Below are 8,248 nucleotides of genomic sequence, written 5' to 3' on the forward strand. Positions count from 1 at the left end.
GTCCAAATATGTCAAAAAAGGCAAAAATATTCATGGGGTGTACTTATTTTTTCACATGAGAAGGTAAGTGCAAACCTAATATGCTTTACACAATTTGTATATCTGCCTCATAGTGGATTGGTGGTGGGTAAACTCTGATAGTTTCTTGCCTGGGTTCTCATTAAAGCTAAGTAGTATTGAGCCTGGCCAGACACTGGATGGGAGACCTCCTGGGGAAAATTAAGGTTGCTGCTGGAAGTGGTATTAGTGAGGCCAGAAGGGGGTGCTCATCCTGTAGTCTGTGTAGGGCCTAATGCCCCAGTATAATGACAGGGACACTAAAAACAGCATGTCTTTCAGATGAGATGTTAAACCGACATCCTGACTCTCTGTGGTCATTAAAAATCCCAGAAATCTTATCGTAAAAGAGTAGGGGTATACCCTGGTGTCCTGGTGAAATTTCCCCATGGCCCCCTAATAAACCCCATCTCTGAATTGGCTACATCACTCTCTCCTCTCCACTAATAGCTGGCGTGTGGTGGGTGTTCTGGTGCACTATGGCTGCTGTCGCATAATCCATGTGGATGCTACACTTTAGTGGTGGTTGAGGAGATTCCCCCCTACTATGTAAAACGCTTTTAGTGTCTAGAAAAGTGCTATATAAATATAACTGTGAGTAAAAAATTATAGAAATAGTTTTGTAACATTTTCAGCCTGGTGAGCACTCATAACTCTTTTTCTGAGGTCCTCAGAAATCTCCTTTAATTGAGGCACGGCATACTTCCACAAGCCTGAGTGGTGAAGAGCAGACTTTGATGGTGAAGATAGTGAAGTTCATGTTTGTTATGGGTTTTCCTCATCCCTTCCAGTATTTTGTGGGTACCCTGTACTGAGCTGTGTGTGATGTGTGTTTCTCTCCTCCCTGTTCTTAGATAGAGCTGTTTCCATTCTAGATGTGCTGTGTGGTTTATAGAGGAAGCATGAAAAGGAATTAGGAGAGAGTTTCAGAGCCAGAAGGCTAGGAAAATGCAAGTTGAGGCAGTTGGCAACACTGGGTTGTGACTGGAGTGTTAATGGAAGGAAGTGACAATAGTTCTGGTACTGATCTGTAAATGGAGGATGAAATATTTGGCAGAGAAAAGACAGAGCAAGGATGATATACAGTTGTGAACCAAAAAAAGAAAGGATCAGGTACAGCTAGTGAAAAGGATAATCAAGAAGAAAGGAGAAACAACAAATAATTTTAGGTACTGTTAAAGTTTTCCCAATCACTATCAGCGGTAGAGCCCATTACGTTAACTAATGAGCTGAAGAAAGCTTTAGGAGAAATTGACAGTGCCAAGATATTGAGAGCTGGAAATTTATACATTTTTTGTAAGGATGGCAAACAACAGAAGGAAGCATTGGGATTCATCCTTGGTCAGTAAGTATCTTGCATGATATCAACTACAAAGACTTGGAGAAAGGAAGTAATTACTGGAGTTCCAACAGATATACTACCTGATAAAATTAAGAGCTCTATTGTAAGAGGAAATGTGATTGAAGCAAAATGATTACAATGCGTTAGAGGCAGTGAAAAGGTGTATAGTTTATCAGAGAGTTTATCAATACAATTTGACGAGGACAGAATGCCTGAGAGGGTGTATACTGGATACATATGCTGTAATACTGTTAGACCATACGTACCTCCACCACTTAGATAAACAGTGATGTGCTAGGTGTGGTGGTGGCAATCATGAATATAGAATATGTGAGTATGGAATGAAGCTAATGTGCTGCAGTTGAGGAGGTGAACATGTGCTGGGTTGCATAGCCCATAAAAATGCAGTGAAAGTGCAAAATGTCAAAGAAACAGCAGAATGTCTTATGCTAAGTCAGAAAAAAGTAAAACAGACAATGCCATTTTTTGCAATTGTTTGATATCCATGTGAGCAGATTATTTTTGTGATTTTTTTTTTTTAGCAAAAGATCAAAATCTTAAACAATAAAGGCAATTTTTCTCAGCCTTCTTTGCTCATATTTACCAAGGGTGCCAATATTAGTGGAGGGCACTGTATGCCCATACAATTTGTCAAAATCAAAAGTACAAACTTTGCATTCTTTCGCCAGTTTGCATATTTCATGACACAATGTGGATAATCTACAAGCCTCATTGATAAATTATACTTGTCACAGATGATTTATCACTGGTTGTAGTGAATAGTATGTGTGTATAGAACATGATGTCATTGACATGGTGACATTAAGATGGCCGTGGTGTCCACTATAATTGACATTCATAAAAACGTCTAATATTTTGAAACACAAACAACTGCACTGCTTTCAGAACTAAATTTATTATTCCTGACACTTTAATAAGAAAGAATATATGTGATAATCATAGTAAAAAAAAAAAAAAAAAAAAAACAATAAAAAATTACAATATTTTAGTTATCTCTCTGCTTTCCATAAAATGTGCTTGTTCCTATTCTGTCCATTTTGGATGCAGTGTAAGAAGTTGTTCTTAGTATCCCAGTGTATAGCAGGATATATCACTAGAATTGCTAGAGTAGTTCAAAAAAGTTAAAGGATGCATGAAAACAAAAAGTCCACTACAGAGGACACAAGTCAATGGGTGGGGTCTCAGTAGAAGGATATATATATATGTGTGTGTGTGTGTGTGTGTGTGTGTGTGTGTGTGTGTGTATTTACAGGTGACAATGTGTAACTCCTATAAAGATGCTAAAATGTAACATTACCCACACCTAACACAGTAAAGGCCAGTGTTTTTCATGCAAGAATAGAATAGCTATAGATATATTATCTCAGTGAGTAAATTTTTTTCCACGCTAATTTTTCAGGCGGTTCATCAGAATAAATTTTGAGAGAGGCACCAAGGCTGGACGAAGCAAAATCTTGTCAAAACAGACGGGGTCGATCGCACAGAAAAAGATGACATCAGTCAACTCTCGTGTCTCCAGTCTACTAAAGAAACGAATGGACTTTGAGTGGAACTTTATATAAGTCAGTGAACTCAGACATACACGCACATGCACACGCACATACACACACACACGCATGCACACGCACACACATACACGCACACACCCCTTTAGTCACGCTATTTTTTTTTTTTTTTTCAGGTATTCACTAAGTCACTCATTCATTCAGACACTCAGCCACTTTTTCAGTCAGTCACTCAAGTCTGTTTGTGTCCAGAGTTTAGTTTTTGGACAGACTGCAAGACTTGTTAAAGTAATGTATTTATGTATGTATTATTTATATAGTTGAAATGTACATATGTTACATGTATGTTTATTTACCAATTACCTACTGATTTTGTACAAAGGGTTTGTATGTTCATTCATTCACTTGGCTTGTCAACTACTGATTTTGTCTTTTATGTTTATTTGTGTTCAGTGAGCACACTTGTTCTTGTTAAAGTTTGATTTTTTGTTTGTTTGTTTGTTTTTTAATGACTGAAATTGTAGTTTTTGCTTCAGGCTTTTATTTGTTTTTCAAGGTAGCTTTTCAAAAGCTTTTCTAAAGCTTAATAAAGAGACATTTTTTTAAAAGACACTTTGTGTTAAAAATTTTAAGTCACTATTTTAAAGGATGCATTTACTGTATGCACTGTATTTAAACATCATAGTTTTACAGCAAGACTGCTAAGGGGTAATTTATCAAATCACAAGGTTTAGAAAAGAAATGTAAAACAAAAACAATAACTGTAGTCCTTTTTGCTAGCAGTCCATTAATCAATAGCTTATACAGTAGCATGTAGTATATTTGTACTGTAGTTTACAGTACCATTCTGCAAATATACCTCTTGTGAAAAAGTGCAAATAAAGATTAATTAACTGCTAATTAATTAATTAGCAGTTAATTAACTGCTAATCCTTTTGTCAGTATTTTACTGTAAATGTATATAACAAATGTAAAAATAACAACTTTATGCTGTATTAGCAAAAAACAGCATCTAACTGTACATTTCAGAAACAACAAGACACCGTTAATTTTTCAGTAACTTACTGGCAACAGTGCTGCCATTTCTTTACTGTTTTTTTTTTTAACAGTAAAAGTAAAAGTAAAAGTGTACAGTGCTGTGTAAAAGTTTTTGATTTCTTCTGTTTTTGTGTATATCTCATGCTAAATTGTTAGAAATGAAAACAAAATTGAAGATAAAACAAAGGCAACCTGAGAAAAACATGAAATACAGTTTTTTTTATGATAATGTTATTTATTGAAGCAAAATGTTTTCCAGTAACAACTGGGCCTGTGTGAAAATGTACTTGCCCCCATAGTTCCTAATTCCCCAAATCATGCATAATGAGGTTCAGCTGGACTAGACGCAACCAGGCCTGTTACTGCAAACCTTGTTCAATGAAATCAACACTTAAATAGAATTTTTTCAACAGCATGAAGTTGGTTAAAAGGTTTTACCCAGGAACACACTATGCCAAATTTGAAAGAAATTCCAGAAATGATGAGGAACAAGGTGATTGAAATACATAAGTCTGAGAAGGGTTTCAAAGTTATTTCGAAGGCTCTGGAACTCCAAAGAACCACAGTGAGTCATTATCTCCAAATGGAAAAACTTGGCACAGTAGTGAACCTTCCCAGAAGTGACCGGCCTTCCAAAATTCCTCCAAGAGCACAGCAACGACTCATCCAGGAAGTCACAAAAGAGCCAAGGACAACATCAAAGGATCTACAGTATATGACACCAGTATTAGAAAGACACAGCGCAAAAATGGCATCCATGAAAGCGTGCCAAGGCAAAACCACTAACCCAGGTGAACATTAAGGCTCATCTGAATTTTGCCAAAACACACCTTGATGATTCTCAAACCTTTTGGGAGAATGTTCTGTGGACTGATGAGTTGAAAGTGGAACTGTTTGGAAGATGGGGGTACTGTTACATCTGGTGTAAACCAAACACAGAATTCCACAAAAAGAACATCATACCTATGGTCAAGCATGGTGGTGGAGGTGTGACGGTGTGGGGATGCATTGCTGCCAAAGGGCCTGGGCAACTTGCAATAATTGAGGAAAACATGAATTCTGCTCTCTACCAGAAAATCCTAAAGGAGACTGTCCGGTCTTCAGTCCGTAAGTTGAAACTCAGGCACAACTGGATTATGCAGCAAGACAATGGTCCAAAGCACAGGATTAAGTCCTAGTCCTAGAAGTAAGTGAAAGAGTGATCTCCAGTTATCGGAAGCAGTTGGTTTCAGCTATTGCTGCTAAAAGTGACACAACCAGATTATAATTTTAAGGGGGCAATTAGTTTTTCACATTGGTGATAGGTGTTGGAAAACTTTTTTTTGCTTCAATAAAAAAGTAAATAAATAAAAACTTTATTGTGTGTTTACTCAGGTTGCCTTTGTTGTATTTTGTATTTCGTTTGAAGATCTAAAGTATTTAGTATGAGATATTGTCTCATACAGGAGGTTAGGACAGATGCAAGTGCAGATAAGAGCTATATTAGATGAGAGATAGGCAGACAAATCCAAATCATGAAACACAGGTGTGGTCAGTACAGGCAAAGGGTCAGGCGATTGGCAAATGGGCATTAACAGGGCTAGACTAGAATCAAAGAACGAGGTCAAGAACAGGATCAAAACTATGAGACATGAAACTATGAACAAAGGCTTGGTAAACGGAAAACACTCATGTACTTCGCGATGAACAATGGACACACGAGGGGTTTAAATAAGAAACATAATAAAAAGGGTGAACACAAAACCGCTGAGACTAATGATGACACATAAGGGAACAACCAATGACAATACAGGGGTGGAGAAATCATGACAAATGCACGTGTCAAAAGTAAACAAAGTCAATTTCACTGAAACCTGGAAGCGCGCTCGCACTTCAAGCTTCAGAGAGCGCTGCGTGCTCCAGCGCTTTGTGTGAGGAGAAATCATGACAGAACACCCCCCCCCCCAAAGGCGCTACTACCGGAGGATTAAGGGAAGCTTGTTTGTCAGCTTCAGCAGTGTGAGAAGGCAGAGCGTCATCCTCAATGGAAGAGGAAGGCAGAGCGAAGTCCTCAGCAGAACAGGAAGGCAGAGTGCTGTCCTCAGCGGAACAGGAAGGCAGAACTTGGTCGGCCGTGTCAGCAGACTTTGGCGTAAGCAGAACTTGGTTAGTCGTGATATGTTCCCTCAGACAGGAACATGGCTTGAGAGGCCATCTCATTGCCCTCAGACAGGAACATGGCTTGAGAGGCTGTCTCATCAACCTCAGACATGAACTTGGTGTGCTCTTTGAGGTTCAGGTGTGGGGTGGTCTCTTCTGCACTGCAGAGAGATGACATGATATCCCCAGCCTGGCTTGAATAAGGTGCAATGGCTACTGCACAGCCAGCAGGAGGAATGAAACTCAAGGCCGAGCCTTGGGGTGGGAGTGATGCTCTCCGCGAGGTTCGAGGGAGTAGCAGAGTTCTCCGTGAGGCCAGAGGGAGGAGCAATGCTCTCCATGAAGCATGAGGGAGGAGTGATATCCTCTGTGGAGCAGGAAGGGGGAGCGACATACGCACAAAGTAAAGAACAGGAGCGACGTCTTCAGTGGAGAATGGAGGCAGAGGGATGTCCTCAGCAGAGCAGGAAGGCAGAGTGAGTACATCATGTCAAGTCACTCCCGGTTGGCATTAATTAGGGAGAATATTCCCTACTTCTCTCACCTCGGTAGAGGGGTGCGTGCTCCGGCGCTTTGCGTGAGGTGAAATCATGACAGTTATACACAAAAACAGAAAAAATCAGGATGGGGCAAATAATTTTTCACAGCACTGTAGATATTTGTGAGATGTGGGGTATGATCAGGAAGATGGAGGAAATCACAAAAGCAATAGTTTATCAGTCTTAAATAATGGAGAAACAGTGGCTTTTTCAAATTCAGAAAAAGCATAAATGTTAGATAAAATTTTTGTTAGAGTTCAAAAAGACTTAGGGCCAATGATGAAGAAGGCAGAAACAGCTAAGTGGGAGGCTACAGACAATCTTTTGATTTATCAAACTGCTGACAAAACATTGCTTAAAATCCTCTGTGCTACTGTCATGAAGGAACCCCGCAGGAAATAGTCATTGATGACACCACCCAAATGCAGACGCCAGAAACACAGGTGACAGTGTCTAAGACAGCCAACTGAAGTGCCAAATGAATTATGGTTTCAGCATGACACCGTTGTGGGCCTGGTAAAATCTGCCAGGCCAATTAAGATAGGATTAAAACCAGGTGCATGCTTGTCATGCAAACATCAATACCCATTACGTCCTGATGCCGAACAAGGTATTAAGCCAGCCATTGAAGAGTTAATTAAGGCAGGAGTGTTAATTGAACATCAAGCTATTGCAACACTCCAATTTTACCTATTGCAAAATCAGACAATCAAGATGGCGTCTAGTACATGATTTGCGAGCAGTCACTGATGTAGTACAAGATTGGTCAGCTGAGGTTCCTAATCCACACACGCTACTGACAAATTTTCCTCCTGAAGCAAAGTATTTCACTGTGATTGATCTTTGCTCCATTTTCTTTAGTGTTCCACTGGCAGAGTAAAGCAGGCACTACACCAAAGTGTTTCATTTGTATGTAGCCGATAGGGTGAATGGTTATGCGTCTGCAATATTGATGCAAGAAACAGGTAGGGGAAAACAGCCCATTGCATATTACAGCACCAAATTAGACAGTGAAGCTCAAGGTTACCCCCCATGTTATCACAGAGACTTGCTGCCTTAGACTATGCATATGAAAAAGCATCCACTCTGACCATGGGCTACCCAGTGATCATTTACACCCACCACAAGGTGGCAGAGCTTTTAGACCAAGGGAGATTTGTTTTAACTCATGCACGGTGTTTAGCTTACTCCACTCTGTTGACTTACCCTGACACAACTATTAAGCATTGCACTACAGTAAATCCAGCTGATTTGATTCCTTTGGAATATGAAGGGAAAGCACATGACTGTATAGCAGAATTGTTGGCCTTTACTTGTGTTAGACCTGATTTAGAGTCTTCACCTATACCGGAGGCGGAGGTTACCTATTTTGTTGATGGCTCTTGCTTTAGAGATCATGCAGATATTCATGCAAGGTATGCAGTAGTGAAAGAACAGAAGGAGGATTTTGTGCCTGTGATCACACAACATTGTAACCAACCATGCTCTGCTCAGTTGGCTGAGTTAAAAGCTCTCACTACGGTATGCCAATTGGCCAAGGGCCAAACTGCTAATATATAACACTGACTCAGCATATGCTCATGGTGTATGTCATTTGTTTGGAGATG

Source organism: Ictalurus furcatus, chromosome 16 (assembly GCF_023375685.1).
Source record: "Ictalurus furcatus strain D&B chromosome 16, Billie_1.0, whole genome shotgun sequence".
In the NCBI taxonomy this organism is placed as follows: Eukaryota; Metazoa; Chordata; class Actinopteri; order Siluriformes; family Ictaluridae; genus Ictalurus; species Ictalurus furcatus.